Source organism: Malaclemys terrapin, chromosome 1 (assembly GCF_027887155.1).
Source record: "Malaclemys terrapin pileata isolate rMalTer1 chromosome 1, rMalTer1.hap1, whole genome shotgun sequence".
Lineage (NCBI taxonomy): Eukaryota > Metazoa > Chordata > Testudines > Emydidae > Malaclemys > Malaclemys terrapin.
This window is the reverse complement of record NC_071505.1, coordinates 193,371,413-193,397,909: the sequence shown is the minus strand read 5'-3', so window position 1 is coordinate 193,397,909 and position 26,497 is coordinate 193,371,413. Positions and strand designations below refer to the sequence as shown.

Genomic DNA, 26,497 nt, shown 5'->3' with positions numbered 1-26,497 from the left:
CCAAATTCAGAAATTTACAAGGCTTTTAAAAAACCTAGATGAAGCAATTAAATCTCCAGATTGGAGGATGTGATCCTTTAAAGGCCCTTTACAGAATATCAAAAGAAAGAGAGGATTATATTTAGCAGGTGTGAGAGCCCACGCAGGACATTTCATTGAGAAACAGCCTGATATTATCCAGCAACAAATACTTAAATTAATATAAAACATCTTGGGGGGAAGTGGATTTTCTTTTCTTTTTTGAAGTATTAGGAAATTATAACACTTTGTGGCTCCTTCAAACCTGAAAGATCCAAATATACATGAGTCAATGGTATGTAAAAAAAAAAAAAAAAAAGGAGGGGGGGTTAAAACAAAGACTTTGGTAGGACTGGGGAGACTAAGAGTGGAGGTAACTGACCATTTGCCTTAAAGCAAGCAGAGTAGCTCTGCATTTTCTTTTTCTGTCTCATTCATAGATCTGCACCACTACCTAATGGATCAAACCAGAAACAATGGACCACAGACTAAGTCGCTAATGCAGCCTATGGCATAGCCTTCTGAATGGAGCTGTGGAGTCAGATTATTCTTAATACAGGGCTAGGTGTTCCAGGGAAGTCAGAGTGGGGGACTTAAAAGAACCATTATTGACAGCTGCCAAACCAGGTTTGTATCTGCGTACTCCACCTTGATCATGATGGAAGCATCATCTTTCTTTCTTCTGTTTTCTGGATCCCTTGAGATGCAACCTTTCATTACAGAGTTAGTGTATTCTGATTGGTTTGTCTCTATCTAGATAATATACTCAATGATCTAAAGTGGAAAACTGGACTCTGTGGTTTTGTGGGGAGATGTACCCCCCTCTATTCCTTTATTCACCAGTATGAGGTCCTAAATTTTAACCAGTTGCTATTTTTTGCTTTTCTTGAAAACAGTGAATGTAATGTCCCAAAGCCCCATGTGTTCTTGTTATAACTCAATAAAGCCACTCAATCGACACTTAACTATCTGTAGCACTAATAGTGTTTAATAGAAAGGAAGGGCCAATTAAATAATACTTCTTACTGACAGGCCTAATCCAACATTTTATTTTGCTTTCAAGCTACCCACAAAGATGCATTATCTGATCTCCATAAATTGATTAAAGTGATTCAGGTCTGGGATAGATGTGTCCTGTCCTGTCCCACCTTTTGTTTAACTTTTACCTGTATTTTCTTATTCATTATTAACCTGATGTGGACACACTGAAAGCTGTCCTTTGAGACCTAAATAGCCTGTGCTTACTGTTTTGTCAGTAATTCAAAAATCTATGATGTGCTAAAACCGATCTCACCCATATGACTAGTCTTAGTGGGAAGGACACTTGTGAGACATCTAGATTCATGCATTGCCAAGTACCATTTGGCATCTACAGAGTTAAAGATCCTCGGAACCTATAAGATCTGGTCTAGGTCGTATCTAAAATCAGTACTAGACCCACTTTATTTTTTCCTTAAAAACAGGAAATGGAGCCCTGAAGGCTTTTTAACTGGAGAGAGAGAGAGACAGAGAGAGAGAGTTGGGAGGGGGTATACTAGCTCTGCCCATATCCAGCCCTGAGCCTGACCCAGACTTGGGGGTCTCTCTGTGTGGGTTCCCCCCCATTATTTTGGCAGACTTTTTGGAATGTCTGGGAGCTAAGGGCTTTGCTTCATGGAGCAGAATTCTGAAGCAAGAAAAAGAGAAAGTTATAGACTAAACCACAGAAATGTAAACATGTCTGCAGCTAAAATAACTCCACTTTCATTGAAAACACTCCTCACTCACAATCAGACTTCTGTGTGCTATGCTCAATAAAACTGCACGTTAATAGTAAGCAATTAATACATTATGTAGCCCTGCTTTAAAAATCGAGACACCTTTAATTATGATTATTGTTATGATCATTAAAGGAGTACTCGATTTTCTTCTTTATATGCTTTGCTCTCGATTCCGACTGGTAGCTGGGGTTCCTAGCTGGGAAAGTGCAGGAGAGGTGTCTTTCAGAACATGAGTGAGAGCAGCATGAAATGAACAGAAGGAACATTGCGCAAGATAAAGTAGGGAAAATGCAGTTTCAGCACGGAGATAAGGGAGAAAAGACACCTCGGTAAGGACCCTTTTAATTTTAAAATTCTTTTTTGTTTTGTTGAGGGTGGGGGTAGGTGTGTGGTGGTGGTGCTGGTGGAGGGCAGGTTACAACCTAAATGACACCGAGGAGACCCCCCTTTGTCTTTTTGTCCTGTTTTTTTTTCATCCTTTCCATTACTGATGTGTTCTTCTCGGGGTTTTAAAATTAATGAACTGTCCTTACCATAGCTGTCTCCGCGTTCCCTTCACTTCCTCAACTTTAACATCCCCCCTCCCCCAGTGCCTTCACGCTCCCCTCCTGTCTCTACAGGAGTGGAACAATGTTATGACCGGCTTAAATAGTTGCCCTGCACCCCACCCCGCACTTGTCTTTCATTGAATCGAGGTATCTGTTTTTTACACTTTAATGTTGGCTTTCCCTCGGGTCCGGGCGCAGTCTTTGCGGACAGCCATGCCTTGTAAAGTTCAGTGTTCCGGGGGGAAATACCCCGGACGCCTGAGTTCTCTCCTCCAGCCCAGTCTGGTCAGTTTTCAGGTTTCATTCCTCCCCCCCGCCCCTTCTGAGCACCCGGCTCCCCGGCTGGAGGGGACACCCCGAGCCCGCTCCTTCTAGCCCATCAGGTCTCTCTCACCCACCCACCCCATCTGCTGGGTCCATGCCCACCCGGGGCCGCGTGCTCGGAGCGCCCGGGGCTGGCCGCGGCGGGGCTGGTCCCCCCGCACGGAGGGAGCTGGGGCGAGCCTGGGCAGTTGCCCTGCTCCATGATTGGAGCAGGAGAGAGGCTCGCTGAGCCCGGGGCCCGCGCTCTGGGCCGAGCCCATTCCGAGTGAAGTGAGTCAGTGCAGCCTGCGGCTCCCCCGTGCACTCACTCACTCACACGCTGGCGGCGGCGGCGGCCACTGGCTTCACCCGCAGCCCCGGACTCGCCCCGTGCCCGGCCTCTCCCGGTAAGTCCCTTCTGCTTCCCGCTCGGGTCCCTTCTTGGGAGGGGGGGGAACACGGGACGCGGCCTCGGCTGCCCCCCCAGCGCCGCGCAGCTGGGGCTGGGGTGGGGAGGGAGGGAAAGTTTGACAGGGAGCAGGGCGCAGTTCCCTGCCTCCCGGGGAGCGCCGGGCGGGCGGGCGCCTGAGGGGCTGGCTCAGCCCGTTGGCAGGCTGGAGATGCCCCCCGGGGCGGCACAGGGCCGGCAGCGCTGGCAGCCAGGCGCACTCACACTGGTTGCACTTCCGCTGGGACCAGCGGCGGCTCAGCCTGGCCACCGCCTGCCGTGTGTCAGCCCAGCCCCGCGCAGGGTTCAGCGGGGGCTGCTGTGCGGGCGCTCGCGGCTGTGGGCGCAGGCTGGCCGCAAAGCGCAGGGCCAGGTGCTGCTCCAGGAGGCTGGGCTGGTTGCGAGCAGGGTGACAGGCTCCGCAGGGAAAGTTTCCTGCCTCTGGGATGGGTGCGTGTGTGTAATGTGGGTAACGTTACTTCCCCAGGTGGGTCGGGGCGGGGGTGGGGGGAGATATCCCAGAAGTGGTTAAGGATCCTCTGAAAACGTGCTGCCACCAGTAAGGTCATGGGGATACGATTCCCTGCTTATTGGTAAAACATGTGGAGCCTTCCGTAGGGCAACCGAAACATGGGACGTGTGCTCGGTGGTGTTTGCCCGGCAATAAGGGTTGAATTAAGATGCTGCCTTGGTTTTGGGTGAATGGCTGAAAGACATCCTTCGGAGGGAGGGAGTTTCTATACAGCCCATGCATGTGTGTATAACACACAGCATATAGCTGTGAAATATGCGCCATCATCACCTTGGATTGATTATACGTGGAATAGTTGCAAGAGAAGTTTTGTGCCTTCAGAGTTGCTTGTTATTACTGATATTTCTCAGTAATCCCACATCTTTCCACAACGTTACCTTTTCAAGCACTTGTAGGCTTTGAATATAAGTGCTTATTATTTTTGGTTTGATCATTAGATATACTGAATGGTAGCAGGAGAAGTATCTCTTTATGTCCACTGTCCCCACACTTATCCTTTTCAACTTTCTTTAGTTTTAATTTCTTCATACACTTTATTTTCTGCCTCGCTGCTGGCTTTGTGGCTATTTCCCTATGATTTTTCCATATTTTGTTCCTTTTCATAATAGCAGCTCCAATATTTTTCTGTCCTCCTACAATCAATGATTCAATTAACTGGTATCAATGGTCCCTTTTAAGTTGTACAGCTCTTGCAAAAGTTAAATGGTGTTTTAAATGTATTTTCCTAAACCTTCAATTAAACTAAAATTATCTAGTGAGATTCAGAATTGGTTGTGGTACATTTTAGATTAAATGCACTGATATAAATATATTTAGTGATCCAATGACTTTCTAGCAGTATTTTGAATGTAAATAATCATAGTTACAAAACTAAAACTGCAAGTTAAAATTAGCATAAACTTCCATGCATGACTGTATTTACTATGAATCTACAGAACAGCAAGTAAACTTTTACTTTTTAGTCAAAATTCTAATCCTACTGTATATTAACAAAATATTAGTGTTGGAGTAATAGTTTGTAGTTTACATTCTGTCCATGTAATTTTGAGTTCACTAGGGAAAGTGGGATACTTAGGTCTATGGACTGCACATGGAGAACTGTCACATTCCTTAGTTTTAACCCTTTATCCACTTGCATAGTTTCATTCAAGCAAATGGAGCAGACTGAACAGACTGCTTCTGGCTAAGACAAGAAATCAAAACTTTAATGATATTAGCTTAGGTACTGTTGAACTCATATCTGATAAATACATTTTGATTAACTGGGGAGGGAAGGGACTTTAAATTGAGTGTTTGACAGCTTCTTAATTAAAATAAATAAGAAAGGGCAAATCAAACCAATACACGATTAAAGTGATGTGATACAAAGATATGTTGTTGTTGAATATCTTATCCATTTCTTAAAAGAAGACTTTTTTTAAAAAATATTGGGATTTTGTAAATTAAGTTATAATTCAGGCCTTATAGTACTGTTTCATACACACATGCATGCAAACACTGGCTAACTTGCTACAAATCTGTGCAAATCTTTGCAGGAAAAAAATCCTCATCTCAAAAAGCATTTCAGGATTTAGTTTTGAATAGCATCCACCCCCACCTTCCCCCAATTTATTCCCAAAGGTTAAACAAATCATATAGTACTGGATAGAGTTACATGTTACAAGAATTTTATAAATGATCTGTCAGTGTAAGCTCTAGATGTGTTTAGTGTGTTTTTACCTTAGGAGTTTAATGCTGCTAAAATGTTACTCAGTTTTGATTATATGCTTTGCAGTCTTTAGTCCCCAAATACATACTTTAACTATGTGTCTTATATATTAGACACGTCTTTCTTCTTATACTTTTGTAGTAGTGTCTCCTCATCCCTTTTATTTCTCTTCTTGAACTACTTTTAATGAAGTTTGCTTTGAATTCTTTGTCATACTTTCAAACAATACAAGACTTCAATTCCATAAAGGGATTTAAGTGAAATAAGCCATGAGAGCAAAATGCAGGTTGTCACAAATTTTAAAATGGACTTTGTTGTTGCAAATTTGTTATTTGTATATGATCAGGTTACAATTTTTCTATCTAAAATGACAATTTAATTTCCATAGCTAAAATCATGGTTGCTTTGAAAATATTCTTTGTCATATTGGTATTATGACATGAGGCACTGATGTGACTTTGCTATCTGTTGTTATATGGAAAACTTATTTTGTGCATGCACTGTGCACATGTGTAAACAAATTTAAAATTCTTGGATGACAACCTGTGATCCAACAACGTCGCATGAGCAAAATAACTTACCACTGATGAGGCAAATCCCTTTCTATTCTACTCCACACAAAATGCCAACTCTCCTCTACCTAGATATAAGGCTAATTTGATTGGTTCTCTCTCACCAGAGTAGTTCATTAATGATGCACTGTCAGTAGTGTCCAGGTACTCAGCAAAGCACTGTTTCATCTCGTTCCTAGTTATATGCACTCAATTAAGTTAGAGCTAAAGAACTCCAAAATCTTTTGCAGTCATGATGGTACCTGGGCATACAAAAATGTTACATTTCTTTCCCCTCCTTTTATGTGTGTGTGCAATTCTTAAATACTGGAGAACTTAACAGAATGGGTTAGCAGAGCCTTTTAGTGTAGTGAGACCGAAAAGGACCTTTTAATTGAAAACATCTTTTAGAAATGTTTTAATTACTGTGGAACTGGTTATTTTCACGGTAAATACATTTTTCTGGAAAAAGCAAATGGACAAATGTACGGTTATGCCTTACTTCCTTTAATCATGCAAATACTGTAGTTATGTGGAAGTCAATGGGACTTACTCCAGCTAGAAGTTGCTTACAGGGAGTGTTTGCAAGAAAGGGTCCTGTGAGCCTGATACAGCTTCCATTGAGGTCATTGGTGCAAGATCAAGCCCTGCATATCTAATGCTGCACAGCGCATTTTTCTAACATGCAGTTGCTCTTTTAGTCTATATTTTATATTTGCAACTTTACCATCTGTTAATTTAAAGAGACTTTGTTCATAAAATACATTTTAGCAAGACACTTTCAGTATAATGTTCATCCATGGGTTGAAAAAAATTACCTTTCATGCGATAATGTCTTACTCTAGTTTTCATTATAGCCTGCAGCTATTCACTTTCACAACCAACAGAGTATTTTTTCCCCCTCTTATGGTCTTGGTCCTGCACTTCTTACTCAGGCAAAGCTCCCACTAACGTCAAACATCTCTGAGAATTTTGTCTGAATGTAGAATTCAGGTTTGAGCTCTATGGGTTCGCATTTAATTTGGCATTCTGCAAGATGATGAAGTAGGAGGGCAAAATTTAATATGCTTACTTGGTAGCATAGTAAGACTAGTGTAGGTAGAAAGCTGGCAGTCTAAAATTACTTTGCTAAATTTAAATGTAAGTAAAAAATAGGCAATAGAAAAAAAAATTAAAGGGTATGTCTAAATATGGAGCTGTGGACATATCTGTTATATTTAACCTGCATTTTAACCTCTTCTATTTATAGATAGTGGTGTGTGTATAATCTGTTGGACTTGATTGAGTATAGGAAACAGTAATTTAACAATGAAAACTAAAGGGTATACACTTCTTTAGATACGGAACATGCATGCATACTACTGATTAACAGAGATGTGTGTATGAAAAATAAAATATCTGAGTTAGACATTTTTTATGTTGACTGGAGAACTAAAGTGATATTTGATGTAGTATAAACATGAATGGATTCACTAAAGGTCTGATTCCAATACATCTAGTGCAGGCAAAACTCCCACTAACTTCAACAACTATTTTGCCTGCATAGAGTATTGTATCCTAAAGATTTTTTTCTCAAAATTGCATTGCAACCACACTCTGTTAATGCTTTTTAATTTAGAAATTTGTTAGGAGAAATAGATTGTTCTTGCATGCTGCTTGCATCAGATGTAATCTCTTCTTGGCACAACTTCATTCCAATAAGAAAAACTTTCTCCAAGACAAAAAGAACAAAATCACTAGTTATTTTTGTTATATAAGAAAATTAATATTTATATGCTGCATTATCAAACAGAAGACAATAACCATATGTTTTCATTTTATCTTGAGGTACAATACACAAAGAGTCATAAGTATGCCTTGATGGAAAGTAGTTTTAAACTAAGGTCACAAGCTTCCAACTACTTACTACACACAGGAGTAGCCCCATTGAACTCCATGTGACTAGTCATGTGTGAGGTTACTTGTGTGTGTATGTGGTTGCAGGACTGGGACTTTATTTTTCAGTTAAGGATGTTTTAAAACAGAGGATCTAATCCATCAGGAGCCCATCATCATGGCGTTTGGGTGGCTGTTGAAGTATTCTTTCAGTGTCATGACTTCCAATTTCTTAACTATCCATCAATTGGTGACATGCTTGCATTTTTGCCTTTAATATAGCAACCAGAAGATTACTCATATGTTCTAACATTGTGTAGTATTGTTAAAATAATTAAAATGGTTACCTTTTTAAAAAGGGCTGGGCCTAAAGATAAGCATGATTTCCTTTCACTGATTTCCACTGCATTTTGGAGCCTTTTTCAGGATCTGGCATTTAACCCAGAATTTTCAACCATAGGTGCCTAACGTTAGGCATCTAAATTCATGTTTAGGCTCTCAGATAAGGGGCTTGGTTTCCAGAGATGTTAAATATGTATTAAACCTGATTTTAGGAACCCAATTCTGAAAATTTTGGAGTAAAAAGCAGATTCTGCAGAAGTTTCAAAATGGAGGGAGTGCAGATGTATTATCACTTCACAAGGAGCCAGGAACTGGAGAGGCTGTTCAGAGGGCTTTGCAATGGCTTAATAGGTAACCTCTGCTTGAGAACAGGGGGCAAGAGTTTGTGGGTGGGACAACAATATGGAAGCAGAGCATGGCCAGTGGGTAAGAGAATAATACCACATCCTCATTTACAGCAAGGGGTAATAGCAAGTTACAACCACTACTATAGCAAATGGGCTGGGCTGTAATAGCAGCAGCACCTTGGCCTGTCTACCCAGCAAAGAAAAACCTGCATGTGGCCCATGCCAGCTGACTTGGGCTCAGGCTGTGGAGCTGTTTCATTGCTGTGCAGACTTCCGGACTCAGACTCTGGTACCCTCCCACCCCGCAGGTAATAACAGTCCTGACCAGGCTGGTGAGGAGTAAGATTCCATTCCCTGTCATGCCCCAGCATAGATCCCATGCACAAATGTCTTTTACTTCAAACTATGCACTAAACACCATGAATTGGCCATAACTGCCATTTGTTCTAAGGCTTTGTGTAATTAGCAAAACGTTATTGTTGTTGTTAGCCCTCAGTATTATATCATGGGAATTTTTAAAAAAACCCGAACAGTCTTCAGAACATACAAGATCTTTAAGCATAAAAGGGGGAAAGCTACCACCATGAGTCACCAAAAACTAACTTTGTAGGTTTGGGCAGTCTGGAGTTTTGTTAAACTCTACAGAAATCCAGCATTTTAGGTGCTCAAATGCACTCAGTCTCCTTTGAGTTCCCTAAAATTCTCATAGTGCCCAAGAGCGCTGCTGTTTTCTGGAAGTCACTGATCATGATGTCTTGCACTCCTAACGTGTTCTTGAGCTGCTCCTTAGGGATCGCTCCAAGTGCTCCAGTAATCGCTGGGGTCGTCTTTGTTCTAGTTTTCCATAAACATTCCCTTTCGTGGCAGAGTTCTCCATACTTCGCTATCTTCTCTTCCTGTTTCTGTCTGCTGGCATGGCAATGTCAATTAATATGGTCTTGCCTGTCTTCTTTTCTATAACAGCTATGTCCAGCCTGTTTGCCTGCACTATTAAGTCTGTGACAATTGCCAGATTGAATTATTTATTTCATGTTTATATTATGTGGTAGTGCTGAGAGTCCTGTGTGCGGATCAGGGCCCTGTTGGGCTACTTACTATACATATTCGTATCTTCTAAATTATGAATCATGCAGATTACAAACTTTAGCAAAGCTAGGAAAGTGTTGTGATTAGCTGTAGTGCTGTGTGTTAGCTAATTTGTTTTTGCTGATTAAAAGTAGGTATGTTTAGTATGCGGGACATGTTTTGATCAAGCTATTTTTTTAAAACTATTTTCTTTCATTCAGCAGTTTCAGTGTATGCAGTCAATAAATGATTATCATAACACAATTAAATTTATGCATGAAAGTTACATAAGTTTCTTGAACTGTACAGTGAATCGCTTAGAAAAGTTAAGCTCTATTTAAAAGCACAGCAAAATACAACACAGTTTTATACTTTCCAGTATTATTTAGAAAATTAAAATGGTCTGTGTAAGGAAAGAAATGACTGGATATGTAGAAGCAAAGGCTTCTAAGTTAATTTCGGTTTTCTAAGGAAGTGTTGTCAGTTCTGGATAAACTCTCTAATAGATTTAAATTTTGATTTAAAATTCAGTTTATGAAATGGACTATTCTCTATAGAATACAGAAATTAGCTACTGAGGATTTATGGCGTTACTTCAAAAGTAACGTGATATATTTCATTACAACATATAGTGGGACTGGACTTCAAAGACTGCTTTAGAAAGAATAAGGTTTTTTTTGCAGAACCTCATGTAAAATAGGTATGATAAAATTAAGCCATAAGTTTTTGAAAGAAACTTTTACTGTCATAAGTGCTGCGCTGAATGTAGTTGACTGTTCAAAAGTATATAGGTTTTCTTAGAATACATTTCTTCCAGTGGCATCAAAAGTAGATTTTAACAGAAATAATTGATGTAAAAAATCAAGGGCCCAATTCTGCCCTGATTTACACCCAATGCACATACTGATTTCATTAGGTTTGCCGAGGGTGAAATTCAGAGAATATGGTTCAATAACTTTCTTTCCATTTACAAGTTATCTAGCATTTTTACAGCCAACCATCCACGCTATACTCGGCATCTCTTATAAACAACACAAACTAAATCATCTGCCACCAATATGTATGTCAACATTCTGAAACTATAAGGAATAGATCTAAGTAAATATCACTAAGGTCCCAATTCAGCACAGCACTTGGGCATATGCTTGAATTTAAGTGATTTGCTAAATCAGAATTTAAGATTTTGATCCTGTTGTCCTTATTCATGTAAATCCCTCACTGACTCAATAGGAGTTTTACTGAAATGAGAATTGCACCCTTAGGGACTGATCCAAAGCCCAGTGAAGTCAATGGAAAGACTCCAATTGACTTAAATAGGTTTTCGATCAGGCCTTAGAATACTAGCAGCTGATTTCAGAGAGATTGAACAAAGATCATCGGACTGTAAAGAGATCAACCGAACAGAATGCTAAATTCATATTTTAAAATTAATAATAAAATTGCTTTAAATTTAGCACATTATGTTTTTAATAGCATGTAATAGTCCTGTTTCTACAGATACACAAACGCAATATGGCTTGGGAGTTGATCACTGCTTAAAAATGCATATATATTACCAAAACAGCAATAAAGTTTGCCAGTCAAACAGATGCTAAAGCCACTCTTATTCTATAGTACTTTCACCAAGAAAAGGAAAAGCTGTTTTTTGCTTTCTGGTGTGATATGTATTTTAAATTCAGTCAAAAATGTGAAATGTGACTGTTTTATCCATAAAATGTTTCAGTGTTAATTTAGTTCTGAAACAAGACAGACATATATTGTACTGTTACTGAGATTCCATTCTGCTGATGACAGAACCAAGATAGCTTAGAAATGTCAATTTGTGTTTTTTTTTTAAGAAGTGTTCAAGTGTGTTTGACATTTTAAACATTGAGTGAATTTCACCCACTCTATGGTGCAGAGGGCCAGCAGAAGGTCTCTGCCCTACTTAAATCTCTCAAGCCCCACTTGCACTCTCAAAGCATGGCTAAAGCAGCACATAAGCTTTGTGCTGGCCCTCCGCATAGAGTTGTTTTTACTCAGGGCAGGTCTTCACTACGGGGGGGGGGGGGTCGATTTAAGATACGCAAATTCAGCTACACGAATAGTGTAGCTGAATTCGACGTATCGGAGCCGACTTACCCCGCTGTGAGGACGGCGGCAAAATCGACCTCCGCGGCTCCCCGTCAATGGCGCTTACTCCCACCTCCGCTGGTGGAGTAAGAGCGTCGATTCGGGGATCGATTGTCGCGTCCCGACGAGACGCGGTAATTCGATCCCCGAGAGATTGATTTTTACCTGCCGATTCAGGCGGGTAGTGTAGACCTAGCCTTAGTGAGTGGTATCTTATCATGTGACTCCTCAAAGTGCTGGCTGAGCAACTAGGTGCAGCTTACCTCTGAAGTTGCGGTCATATTTTGAAAAGTAACTCTGTAAGAGCTAGCATAGCGGGGGGTAGGGATGTTCCATGGTTTGTTGGCTTTCAGTGTGTTCCATGGCAGTTTACTGGGGAAAAGGATTTAACTGCCAGCCTTGCAAACTTAATGTAGACGCTGAGCACTATTCCTTCTGGCTTTTGCAACAATACCAGTAGTAAAGATTCTGCAACTAGAATTTAGTGAACAAATTTCTTGATGAGGTGTTAGCCAGATTAGAATCCCTCTAAATCTCTCATTACTAAGGTGGTTCTGCAGGACTAAAGAGGACTGAAAAGTAGTGAAAAATCTATTTCAGTCACTGAAGTAAGCAGACATGACTCAGAATACTCACAGGGAACAGATCTGTTGAGTAAAAAGGTGCCATTTTTACACAGTCAGTTTTCTGCCCATAAGTGCCCTTTAAACTCTTACTAAAATAACATACTTGCTCTGGCACTTCTCTTGGAAAGCTGAAATGTGAGTGAGAGAGGGTTGCTTTGCTGTATTTCAGCATCCACTTCAAAACTGGACAAATTGTGTGTGATATTTGTAATGAATATATGGCATCAGACCATATTGCACTTAAGAGAAATATTGAAAGAAGCTATTTGAACTCATTGGGAAGGGGATTCCTGTTTGGATCATTTCAGCATTTGGAGGGGGGGAAAGTGTGATTCCCATTTCCCTTAAGTCTGTATGTTAATGGTAAAATGAATCATAATTCTCAATCATCCTGGATTCTCAGTAAAAGTTCTAATATAGGCTTTGCAATTAAATTCGTGAGACGTGTATTAAGACTCTTGTAATCATTCACTGCAGGTTACACTTAGAATGTGCAAAGTGAGTGGTCTAAACTAAAAATGAGTCTGGAACCACAGTGATGTAAGCCATGCGTGTTTATGGTCTTTGAGAAAATGATGTAATCACCGGCAATCAAAACCCTAAAGTGGTAAAGCTGATATTCAAGTGAGAATAAAACGTTCACTGCTTCTGTGCATTTAAGGCCTAAGCCAGCACCCACTGAAGTCAATGGAGCTATGCTGATTAACACCAACTGAGGATCTGCCCCAAATGAGACTTTCCATTGATTTCAGTGGAAGTTGGATCTGGCCCCTATTTCAAAATTTGCCGTGTAATCAGCAACCTGGTTAAAGAGAGAAATGGATTCACAAAAGGCCACTTACTCCTAAATACATGGTAGTAAATTTCTGAGCAATAGTCTGTTTTAAAAGAGGCAAGTTGGGATCCTAAGAATCCTCGCTGGCCTGTGACAATTCAAACCCATTCATATATTTCACTTCAACTGCAAATGTGGACTTGTCAGTCACGTTATCCACTCTCAGAGCAGTAGTCCTATCAAAAGACAGAAGAAGTGTTTAAATGTTCTGTAACAGAGTTGGCCGCCATCCACACCCTCTCAGAGCTAGAGGTCATTCTACAGTACCCTCCCTCTGTTCCCCCCCCTCCTCAGGGCCCTTTAAGAACTCACTGTCCACACATCATTCAAACAAATCCCCTCTTGGCCCACTTTAAGACCTTCTGTACGCTCCGGTCCTCTAGGTCTTAAGCCCAGTTCAGTACCTCTTTTCTGATTAACCCAAAATAATAAAGCAGAAATTCTCAGTTTTCAGCTCAGCTGGTCTTTGCAGTCTCTCCCAAGCCTCCCTGCCTGGAGAGCTGTCTCCCACTCACTCCAACTTTTTCCTTGTCACTCAGGGGCCTTCTTGCTCCCTGAAAGCGTCTAAACTCCCCCCCCCTTCCCCATTTTACTGTAACATCCTGCTTTTTTATATCTGGGGAATCACCTTACCAACCCAGGTTTGGCTCATCCTGTAATCAGGGCTGGCTTTGCTCTAGGCTCTCCAGCCCAGAGGTAAGCTATCCTGCTACAGGTTCTGACCATATTCAACATTTTCAGTTGGTTTTAAATAAAAAAATATACCAAAGGGTCTCTATGCTTCCCTAGTTCAAAATAACCCAGGATGAATGGGTTTGGAAACTTTGCATGTGTTCTCTGTGGATGAAAACCTGATCCCATGGAAGTGATGGGTATTTCCCCACTGACCTGAAGGGGCCAGGATTTCACCCTGAGTCTTCCATTGGAAGTGGCAGAGGCTTCCACCATGAAATCTTGCAGATCCCCCAAGATCTGCAGAATTTTGGGGGGTGAACCTCCACACTTATCTTCACACAGGAAGCAAACCCTGCCTTTTCTACAGAAGAATTAGAAGGAATTTCCCCAGTACAGACGTGCAGAGTTTCCAGGCCTCTGTATGGGTTCTTTTCCTAGAGGTACAGGACTATATGCATACAGGCTCTGTGCCTTCTACTGTCCCTGTCGCTTTCCAGCCCCTTTCCACAAAGATTCAGTAGAGCTGTGCTGTCACGGACTTCTAACATCCCCTCCCCTAGCCTTCTGCCTTGGGGTCCAGTAGCACTTCCACTGCAGAATACTGCTTGTTTTGTCCCTTTAAAATGTGAAAGGCATTTAAGATATGACAAAATTAATAGTTAGAAAGCACACAGGTTTGCATTGTTCTTAGCACATCAGCTCCCTTTCTTCTTCCCTTTAAGTGGGATGAGTGATTTTCGTGGTGAAGAAGAAAAGGGATAAAAATCATGTACTTGGGACAAAAATTCCCACCTGTGTTGGCAATCTTAGCAGAGTGTCTAAAGAATGAATGGACATGAAGGTAGAATTCTTCTCTCAGACCTGTTAGGTCCCCTTCAGAATAGAGTGGAGTTGCATAATGTAGGGAAAGTTAGACGGCAGCTGCTGTTCTTTGGATCGAGGATTTCAGTGTTCAGTGCCATCAATACATTTCCTTTCATGAGCTCTAAATTCACTTAAACAAATGTATGACATACAAATAAAAAGTACAGTAGAATATAATATAAGATCATATATCTGAATCTGCTTGATAATATAGACTGCATTGTTGACTACAGATTTCAAATGCAAGCAGGAATGATCTCTTCCTTTTGAGAAAATAGAGGAACTGGGTGACTCAACACAAGGCATTCTGCAACAGGGTTAACTCTAGGCTTTCAGTTGCCCGAGACCAACCAATTGGTGAGTTCCTCGCAAAGCCTGGAATGAGGCTCACATAGTTGCTAAACATTTTGTTGCTTTAAAGAGTCACCTGTCCTTGCTGTTTAATTGAAGTGTCCTTACTCTATATTATTCAGGAAGCAAAAGTTAGCCTGTATCAGTGTGCAGTGCTCATATAAACCCACTTAGGCTTACAGAGGTGGTTCAGGCTTTATCTCAACACAGTTTGTTCATGTTGATGCTTCTGAGGCATGTGATGGTCACTCTAAAGGATGCTGTTCCTACATCCTGTGCTGTTGGCAATAATGAATGCTTTGGGGAAATGGACTAAGGCAAACCCATTTCCTTCACAATTAGGGGGAAACCAGTGGTGCAGAAAATCATTAAACATTAGACATCGCTCTACCAAGTCCCTACAAAAATGCCCTCTGTTTAAATTAAGATCCAGTTATGACCCCATTATCTTTAAAGAATATCTTGAAAGAAGATCTTAAATAAAAATAAAGTTAGTTATGCAGGCCACATGTTAGATTGTTCAAAAAATGGATGCAACAAGAAAACATTCTTGCCTATTCTGGAGGGGAAAACATCTGGAGTGAGAGGTCAAGAATTACTCTCCATCCTATCCCTTAAAATATATGACCATCGTTGTCCTGCCAGGATCAGTTTCCATAGGAAGTATCTGTGGCATAGTTGTAAGTCACAGAGATGGCAGCAACCCTTCTGTAGCTTCCGCATGTGCACTTAATATTTTTCAAAATGTCTGCTGTCCTTGCATGAATGTAACTTGCTCTTTCCTGACAGATCTTTAATGATTTTTCTCCATCCTCTTTTGGACTTGCTCACTCCCATTCAGCACATATGCTGTTTATGTCCTTTAATGCAGTGAGTAGCCATATTTATGAGTAGCAGTAATAATAGTCCTTAACAGGCCAGTTCCACTCTTGCAGTATGACAAGTTTGTGCTGCTCTGCTGCTGCAAAGCTGCTCTAAAGTCAGTTTAACCAGCATCTTGAGGATTCCTGGGTGGCTCCAGGATCATGGAGGTGCAAACATGGCTTAAAACTACCTTTCTATGCCAAATCCTCCTCAGCAATGCAATAATAATAGTTAATGGAGATATCCCATCTCCTAGAACTGGAAGGGACCTTGAAAGGTCATTGAGTCCAGCCCCCTGCCTTCACAAGCAGAACCAAGTACCGATTTTGCCCCAGATCCCTAAGTGGCCCCCTCAAGGATTGAACTCACAACCCTGGGTTTAACAGGCCAATGCTCAAACCACTGAGCTATCCCTCCCTGCAATGAACTCCTAGGCCAAAACTGAGGATCAGGGCAAATATCTCCAAAGTACGTTATAAACATTAACTGAGACAAAGAACTAGTGAAGTAATGTGCATAAGACCACAGAGGAGAGTTCAGTACTAGAGGCAGAATTAGAATTCAGGAGTTCATGGCTGCCAGCCCTGAGCTTAGGCTACTAGACCACATCTTTAATTGATCAGTTATTTTAAGTTAGACTGGAGAGTTGGAGTGCACCAATTTTTATGCAAGTTATTAAAATTTTGGCCTTTTTCAAGGTATTGTAATAGAGAGCCCCTAACATTTTTCATTGGGATGTAAATTACTGCAAGGTCTCAGATATGCTTCTTCCATGTGACATTACACAACGGCATTCCTAAGGAAAGACACTACAACCAGACAGTGTAATAACTGAACATTAAAGCATACATGGTTTTGAATTATTACGCAAATAAAAATCATTAAACTCATAACTGATAATGAGAAAAATTAGTGATTAGTGGTTTGCCATTTTGGTTCCCAAAGAATAAAACCAACTTCATTAAACTGACCCCATACTGTCCTTTTTCAGCCTCTGTGAAGGGCAAACACTCCTGAAAATCTGAAACTCATGAATTTAGCTAATAATTGAGTATTCACATTTGAGTAAATTCATCAAAATATGCACAGAATATATCAGAATTCCGGTAATGAGGGGCTTAATCTTGCTTCCAATGATATCAATGAGAATTATGTAGGATCAGATCCTGAGTGTGTGCCTGGAGGAACAACCCTTGGTCCCTGCCACTCCCCTGCCCCCCCCCCCCCATACGTGCTAGTCAAACTGGGGCCTGATCTAACTCTCACCAAAGTTAATGGAAAGACTCTCATTTACTTCAGTGGGAGTTGGATTAAATTGATTTCAATGGGAATTGGATCAGACCCATAGAAAGTACTTCCTTATTACTCTGAAGTCTATTTTAGCAGTGGCTTTAGGGTCCATGTGCTTTGGAGGGGGAAAAAGAGGGTTTTGGGGGGCTATACCCATATAATAAAAAAAGAAAACAGGATTCTGCAGGAATGGTCCATAACACTTCAGCATACAGCAGTGCACTACTGCAGTATTTGGGGCGATGATTGTTTTTAATAAAGGCAGATGTTAGTAGTAATGTTTCCTCAGACTAGCCTTGATTCTGAACACACATACAGTAGCTATTATTGATGGTTTCATTACATTGACTATAGTGTTTTTGCTTATGCAAAAATGGAAAGTTTGGGTTTTTTTCCCCCCTTAAAATGACCATTGTGCCTTATTCAAAACAAAAATCAAAGAAGAAACACTTTTGGGTAAAAGGCAAAAGAAACAAAACTGTGCCAGGCCAGATATTTATGGAAATGCTCTCCAAAGTATTTCCATGAAAAGGCAACTTATTCACTCACAGATGGAGGCTGCTTTTTCATGAGACAGAGAATAATGTACCACACCCTGACGCTGACATGGTGTATAACTTTTCACATATTTTAAAATTAGGCAATAAGGAGGCCATGTTTAAGACACAAAGCTTTTCTTCTTTACTCTGATATAATCAAGTTATCCGCAAAGAGGGAAAAAGTAAACCAGGAAAATTTGATTTTATGGAAGAAAAATTAAAATATAAAATTGCACCAATGAATGAGCTATTGAAATGGAAAATTGCAATATTATAAAAAGTCCAACATTACCTTTAAATAATGTTATAATTATGTAACACTTAAGTCTCATAAGCTCTCCATGCATTGAGTTCCTGTTTAATTCAGTGGGAGTTTCATATAGTGAAGGATTTCAGGAGTGGCCTAAAAAAGCCTAATTATGTTTCCATTGAAGGCAAGGGGCCTTTTGTCATTCACTTCAATAGGAGTAGGATTGGGCCTAAAAAATAAGATGATGTAAAACTGCTAAAACCATGGGTGCTGACTCTGTGGATGCCCTGGGGCTCAAACACCCACGGGGAAAAAAATAGTGGGTGCTCAGCACTCACCAGGCAACAGCTGTTTGGCAGTGCTGCTGATCAGCTGTTTGGTGGCTGGTGGGAGGCGCTTGGGGGAGGGCGAAGAGCAGCGACTGGTGGATGAGTGGGAGCCTTGGGAGAGGGGGCGGAGTGGGGGCAGGGCCTCAGAGGAAGGGGCCGAGTGGGGGAAAGTACATTTTGGGGTGTTTTGTGAAAAGGAAAAATCTTCTATGGACTCTCACTCTATCTGCTTACAAAATGATGGCGGCATCAGTGGTAGCTCCATAACTGAGATTGCCTTGAGGTTTGCAGTTCTATGCCTGGATCCTACAATAAGTTTTCCATAAACACAGAAGCCTGCCTGTGTGGAGCTCATTGCAGGATTGGGGATTAAATCCTAGTTTAATATATAACAAATCTGTATCAACACCAAATTTATAACATTTACTCTTTGCGTAAAGACTGAATTTTCAGGAAAGTCATAAGTGAGACTCTGTTCCCGCAAACTCTTAGACATGTGTATGTAAGTGTTTGCAGGATTTGGGCCTAAATCTGTTCTGTAGTTTAGGAGTTAGCAATTGAAAATAACTCCTTTTCAAAACTTATAATTTGAGTCTGACATTTATTTGGCTCTCTCTAGCTAACAAGTAGCTGGGTTATTATGACAGTTCAAAGTTTAGTTCATGCAGCTCTAGACTAAATCTCCAACATAAGCTACTTATATGCATTTGACTTTGTGTGACTAAGGGTGGGTGTCAGTTTGTATGGGAAGGGAATAAATTGAGGTGGTGTGTAGGATGTCACTGTGGGTGTATATTATGTATGATTGTGATGCTAAGTCATGTGGGAATTGTATGGATGCTAATGTTAGCTAGTACTTTCCTAGATTTGTATTAAATGTATTTAATTTATTTTGATTTAAATAATTTAAAAAAATGCCTATACAAAGGCTCTAGGTGTCTCTTAATGACAATTATAACGTAACCCCAGTAGGATTAAAACTAGAGTTGTGCAAAGAAAGGTAATTCTGTTTCATAAAGGATTTTGCTATTTTGCTATTTGGATTCATTCTGATTAGGAGGAACTTTATCAAAAACAGGACTCTCCATGGAACACTTAGATTTCAACAAACAAGATGCCCCACTCTGACAGGAAAAAAAAAATTTTGTTGCAGTTTTTCCAGCCAGCTCTAATAGAACAATCATTAAGACAGGAACCCTCCACCACCCCCCCCCCCCCCCAAAAAAAAAAAAAAAAGAAAGAAAAAAGAAAAAGAAAAGAAGAAGAAGCTTCTTTCTATCCCTTCATTGCTCTTCAAAAACCCTATCAAATTGATGTTCTTTGCACCACGCATGGAGGGTCACCACATTTGGGCTATTCTGGATCAAGAGTATGGGGACAAATTCTAGAGTCTTGGGGGCCACTCTGCAAATGCCTTGCCATCTCTTGTATAATGAAGGGGGTCCAGTGTGGGTGGTTCTGCTGACCACAACTATGGCATAATGACATTGTGAGACATGACCTCTCAAGTAATCCAGTCCCCAGGTCATTTAGGGTTGTATAGGACATAACCAACACCTTGAACTTCACCTGGGATGAAATGCTGGCCCATTGAAATCAATGGGAGTTTTGCCACTGACTTTAATGGAACCAGGATTTCACTTCTGGAAATCATTCAGTGGTCAGTGCAGCTCATGGAGAACTGGTGTCATATGATCCCAGCAAGATGCCCCACTCTGTAAGTGAGCTGTTGCTGTACTGGCTTCAGTCTCTGAATGGTTTTATGGTGTAGCCCATATAATGTGCAATGCAGTAGTTTAACTGTGAAGTGACACAGCCATCGATACCAGTGGTTAGGTCTGCAGCTGAAAGGAAAAGCTGTAACCTCCTAGCCAGAGGCTGATGATAGAAAGCTGAGTGGGTTACTGCTGTTACATGACCATCAAGCAGCAGCTGGGGGAGGGGGGGAGTAAAAATCATCCCAAAGTTGGTTACCACACTAGTAATGAACATGAGACATACTCTGTCAATCAAAGGGACTGATATTCCCTCCAGTATCTCCTCAGGCTGTGTCCTCTAACCCACCGTCATCACTTCAGTCTTGTCTAGATTGAGCTTCAGCTGATTCACTCTCACCCATGCCCCAATTTCAGCGAAGCCCTGGTTGAGGTGCTGAACTGTATCATTCAAATTGAATGAGATACAGCCATACAGTTGGGTGTCATCAGCATACTGAAAATACTACACCTTATGCTTCCTTAGTAACCTTCTTAAGGAACCCATAGACAAGTGGAGGCAACAGACTGGTACTCTGTGGCACCCCACATTTAAGAAAACTGTTGAAAGAGGAGCAATTGCCCACAACTACCCATGGAGATCATTCTGAATTTACCAGGTTATTCCAGTATGTCAGAGCAAACCTTTTTGCAGAAGAAATGGGAATGCATTTTTGTATCCACAACTCTCCAGTGTACAGATCTTAAGATGTGATTATCTGTTCTTCTAAGACCATCAGTACAGAGTTGTTGAAATTGACTTGACTTTCTGCATTTGCTTTTGACACTTCAAGTAATAAATTACAGGTAAAAATGCTAATCACATTGCTCTACCATCTTAGAATTCATCACCAGAAAACAGAATAGGAACAACATTTGAGTATGGTATAGAAATGTATGGTTTAGTTTCTTTGTACAATGGCACTTACCAAGTCCTCTAGTCTCTTCCTAAAGGCATACAATTCTCTCACCACATTGAGGTTTTGTTGGTAGTTATATGCAACTAATGGTTTGGGACTGAATTTATGCAAATAGAGAATATACTTTTTTTAAAAAAATGTTGGTTAAGGATAGGTAAAAATGTAGATGTGTATGTATTAACACTTCTATGAAAGTAACTTTTAGCAAAATAATCATAGTCAGGTATTTGACTCACATGCATTGAGGAGCTATGACAATTCATACCAGCTGAGATTCTGCCTCCGAGTCTTTGAGTTTCAGTACTAAGAATTAAATCCTGACTTCTGTTGAGTTGGTACACAGAGGAAAAAGGAAATTGGGGGTAGGAAGCTTTTCCTCCCTCCATGGCATTCAAAGGAACTAGAAGTCATGCCCAGATAATGAACTAGTCCCTGCACGGCTTCCCCATGTTGATTTGTGTACTCTCCCTTCTGTTCTATTCTGTATAGGTTCTTATACCATGCTCATCACCTTAGTCTCTGAGGGCCTTCCTGTAGTGCATTTTGTAATGTGACTAGCATCTGACACATGTTGTTCATTCTCTCACACACCACCCCAGATAGTTAATGTATTTAGGGGTCAATCCTCTGAGGAGCTTAGCATACTCTCAATGAAGTCAGTGGGACTTGCAGGTGCTCAGCATCTCACAGGATTGCTCTTCACCTTGTAGGATTGAGCCATGATGATGTAAACAGAAAGCAACAGCTGGCATCTCATAGGGACACTCAAAAGAATATATCCGTGTCCTGCCACAAGCAAATCCCTGTCCTCCAGGAGTCTTTTGCAATAGATGCACTGATCAGTGCCCATACTCCCTGTCACTGAACCATCCAAGTCAGCATTTAGTCCATATATTAAATGAAAAATGCCATGGACAATAAATCAGTAACGTGCATGGACATCAATGGAACACTTGTGATGACTGAGAAAAGGATCACAACACCCTTTCATTCCACACAGAACAAAATATTAACCCGTTCAATGATGTCACAGGAAAAAAATACCACCAGTTTTTTACTGTTGCATTATGAGTTAGCTTTAAAAGATATGTAAATGTCACTGGAAAAAAATAAAAATGGCCTGGCAGATGTTATAAATAACAATAGCTGTCTCCGAGTGAATGAATACAAGGCTGAGTTCAATCTGCTTCAGTCCGTAAACTGTTAGTGCAGTGCTCTTGTGGTTTATGATGTCAGAAGTGCATTGGAGTGAATTACAGCCTTCTGTTAACTCTGGGGCCATTTATTATCCTGTGTGTAGCTGAAGATCTGTTTCACTACAAGAAACAATTAATAGAATGTTTTTCCTAAAAAAAGAAGAAAAATCAGTGTGTATCACTGCTTTGCTTCCCTACCTCCCTTCATACTAAGCACTAGAAAAGGGATATTGCATCTTTAAACTAAGTCCCCTGTGCCTACATTTTTCAACCCACCACAGGAAAGTTCATAGAGTGTGTCCAGAAAGATGTTTTTGTTCCCCCACCTTGGGTTTCAGTCCCAAGACTGCCAATTAAATTATCCCATAAATCCTCCATTATAGGTAGTAAAACCTAATTTTAGATTTCCTGCCCTCTCCAGTGTCTTGCCTGATTGCTACCAGTTGGATAGAGGCTCAACCTGTTAAGCAGACAATTGTAGTGAATTGGCTGTTTCTTTCTAGGCCACATGTGGAGACCTTTTTTAATATGTGGAATTTGATTATAATTCTCTTTGGCTTTCTTTTACCTTCTTTTAGTTGCTAAAACTTTTTGTAAGGCTGCAACTTAGACATCTGTAATTTATTCTTCTGTAGAAATTGTTTGTGGGAGAAAAAGTTATTAAAATGTGGACTGAGAGGAATGGTAACTTGACAGCCACAGCTAAAATAATATTTCATAATTAGTTCTTAGATAGCTCTTGTAAAAGACTGTACTGGTAAGGCAAACACATTTACACCATTCCTAAAATGTAAGATGAAAACCATCTGAAAATTAACTACAGTAGTTCTTTTTCGGTATGCCCAAATCCAAATGTATTCTCCCTCCCCACAGTGTTTATTTTCTTAGTGACACATTCTGCTAACCTTTCTTATGCTGAACAGCACTTTACTCCACAAATGGTCTCATTGATTTCTTTAGGGAAGAGACTGTCTTTTGTTCTGTGTTCTCTATAGCACCTAGCATATTGGGGTCCTGGTCCATGATTAGGTGGTATAGTAATGCAAATAATAAATAATATAACATAGGTCCATTTGTCAAGTAAAGTGCTATGCAATGTGAGTAAGGGGGTCAGAATCTGGCCCTTTTGGTTTCAGGTTTTGAGCCTGTAATGAATTCTGGACAAGTGGACGTCTGCACTTTCATGGAGCACTTCCTTCACTGGGATTCCATGCGAATGCAAGGTTCTCCCTGTGTGGAGTTCAGGAAAAGATTGGGGTTCAAATACTAAGAAAATTAACTTCTTTTTTTCCTAAAAGATTTAAATATTTCTCTGGTATTTTGGCTAGAACTAGTTCCTCCAAGTTCTAAATTGCTTGGGAAAACTTAAGGACACCTCATTGCATCTTGCATCCTTGTAGGATCTTGCCTATTCGGATGTGGTTCTATCTACTGCCCCAACCAGGTTGACAGGGTTTATTGCAATGCTGAGATGGTTTTGAACCATGAGCTGAACATGGAAATCCAAGTTTTAGTGATGAGTCAGGAATGACTTTTTTTCATCTCCAGAATAGAGTAACAGGAAGTTGTAATGTTTAATTCACGACATAGGGCCCAGTCTTGTTAACACTTGTACGTTTGTGTATCTTTGCTCATGTAAATAGTCACATTGAAAGCAAAAGGACTACTTTTGTGAGTCAATTTACTCACATATGGGATCAGACTCACAGACCTAACCGTCATGATCACTGCCTTTTTGACCTCTAGGCTGGATTACTTTAATGCACTTTATGTAGAAGTGCTTGTGATAACCATTCTTTAGCAGCTATTGCACGATTACACAAAAGGTCTTGTAGTGTAGAAAAGAAAAGGTTGCTATGATGGACTATAGGTGCACTAAGTGCAATCCCCATAAGTGCAAAGTTGTTTTATTGAATTTTGCACTTATGGGGATTGCACTTAGTGCACCTATAGTCCATCATAGCAACCTTTTCTTTTCTACACTACAAGACCTTATATATAAATAAATTGAAGTGTGTTTCATTACTAAAATTATCTTCATGAATGCACACACTTTGTTTATTATTATAGGGCTGTTCATGAGTGGGGAGTTTTTTACTTACTGAATGATCACTGAAGCATTTTTTAAAAAGTAAAACACATATAAAGAATAAAATAGGCTGTGCTAACAAAGCAAAAAAAGAAAGGGTTGTAAAAATTAGGGCCTACCAGCCATGATCATGTCTCTTTGACAATTAAGGAAATGATACCTGAAATCTCCATGTAGTATTATTTAGGTACTTATTGTAAGATCCACAATGTAATAGATGTTTTCTAGCCAGACAGAAAGGAATGGTCCCTTCCCCAAGAGCTCATAAATGAAGACAGACAGACTTGTAGACAGAGAATAGGGGAAATGGGGAAAAATAGATACTTATTCTATAATGAAGTTATCTCTTTACCTAAAACCGTGCACAATATATGGGAGTAACTAATAACACTTTTGTATGTTCAGAGCCCTGTGTACTCTGCAGTTTCTTGGCCATCTAATTTACACCAGAATCCAGTCCTTGCCGTAAAATTGCACTACATGATCAAAACTTTAAGCTTAAAGAGTTAAGTTCACAAAGGGACCTACGCACATAACTGCCACTTCAGGCATCTAAATACCCAGATGCCACTGGTATTCATAGAACCCCTTCTCAGCTGCTGTTGAACCCTGTAAAGCACCTAAACTGCCTCAGCACTTAAGTTTTTGCAGTACAAGTTCCCTAGGCACTTATGCTTCTGTCTTTGACATGTGCACTGCTGCCTCACTTTAGACATCAGGATGCCTAAACCCCAAGGCAATTCACAAACTGGGGTAAGGTAGGCACTCCTCACCTTTGTGGCTCGGATCCAGTAAGCATGCTCTGAGCATACCTACCTCCATGTGAAATGGGGGTGGGGAGAACAACCTCCCTCACAACTTTTAGCCCAGTAGGTAGGGTACTAACTCAGGGTGTGGGAGACACCCACTTCAAGTCACCCCTCTGCCTCATGAGGAGAAGGGATCTGAACAGGGCTCTATCACATCTGAGGTGAGCATGCTAACCACTGGGCTATGGAGTATTCTGATGTGAGGTTCCTGTTGAAGCTGTTCCATTATGGATTAACTAATGAGAGAGAGAGAGAGAGAAAATACACACACGAGACTGATTCTATAGCTTGGTGGTTAGAACACTCACCCAGCACGTGTGTGACTGAGGTTCCACTCCTCTAGCTCCAGTGAGGCTTTAACTATTTATCCACAATGGAACAGTTTCAACAGGAGAGGTTGAGGGAGACCTATATCAGAACATGCCATAGACCAGTGGTTAAGGCAGTCACCTAAGACGTAACAGATCCCTGTTCAGATCCCTTTTTCTCATCAGGTGGAGGGGGGACTTGAACTGGGGCGGGGGAGGATCTCCCACATCCTGGGTAAGTTCTCCAACAACTGAGCTAAAAGTTATGATGAAGATGGTCCTCCTCCTCTGCTTCTTGCAAGAAACACCTTAGGCACCGAACTCTAAGAGAGGGTGCACAGCTAAGAATCCAAAGCAGACATAAGGGCTGAGAGGGGTGGGGTTTAGGACACAACCCTCTTCTTAGCTTCTCACAATGACAACCTTAGGTGGGGAGCTGCCTAGTGTGTTAGGTTTTTGTGAATCCCACTCTTAGGTGCCTGTCTCCTTCCATTCATTGTATTGGAAGCCTGAGCGCTTAACTCAGGCTTTGTGAATGCCAGTGATTTTCTAGGTGTCTAAGTCCCTTTGTGAATCTAGCCCAGGGGTTCTCAAACTGGGAGTCGGGACCCCTCAGAGGGTCATGAGGTTATTATATGGGGGGGGTCACGAACTGTCAGCTTGCACCCCAAACCCCGCTTTGCATCCAGCATTTATAATGGTGTTAAATATATTAAAAAGTGTTTTTAATTTATAAGGGGGGTTGCACTCAGAGGCTTGCTATGTGAAAGGGGTCACCAGTAAAAAAATCTGAGAACCACTGATCTAGCCTAAAGTCTCTAAACATGATGGTTGCAAAGATAACCTTAAAAATGTGAACTGAGTTTACACCAGTGCAGTTATGTCTGCTCAAGTCTGCAGATAACACGAAACATGAGTTCTGAGACGCCTGGCATGCCCCATCCATCTGGGGGAGTTACTACTGAAACCTAATGCTGTCAATGTGAATGTCAACATTGTTAACTATTTCTCAGCTGATCATTACTATATTGGGCACTTTCATATTTACCTCAATAAATATCTCACTTTTAAAATTTAAATTAAAGCTGTTGCAGAATGTCCAGTCTCTTGCATTGGAATGTGAGAGAATTGAGCTGCCTTGCTGCAGAATTCAATTTAAGCTTGCTGCAGAGCATATAGGGTCTTGGTT

The 26,497-nt window shown here is 40.8% G+C and overlaps 1 protein-coding gene across 2 annotated transcripts in view; it reads left to right on the top strand.

Moving 5' to 3' along the window:
* Positions 1-1,827: 1,827 nt before the first annotated feature.
* ERG (ETS transcription factor ERG) overlaps positions 1,828-26,497 on the top strand; it is a 219,452-nt gene continuing 194,782 nt past the window's right edge. Inside the window, exon 1 of one of the 2 annotated variants that reach the window (XM_054049140.1) lies at positions 1,828-2,107. The gene's annotated coding sequence lies outside the window, so the exon portion shown is untranslated. Of the gene's footprint in view, positions 2,108-2,801; positions 3,037-26,497 lie in introns of those variants that run through there. The other variant, XM_054049131.1, reaches the window with a different exon arrangement.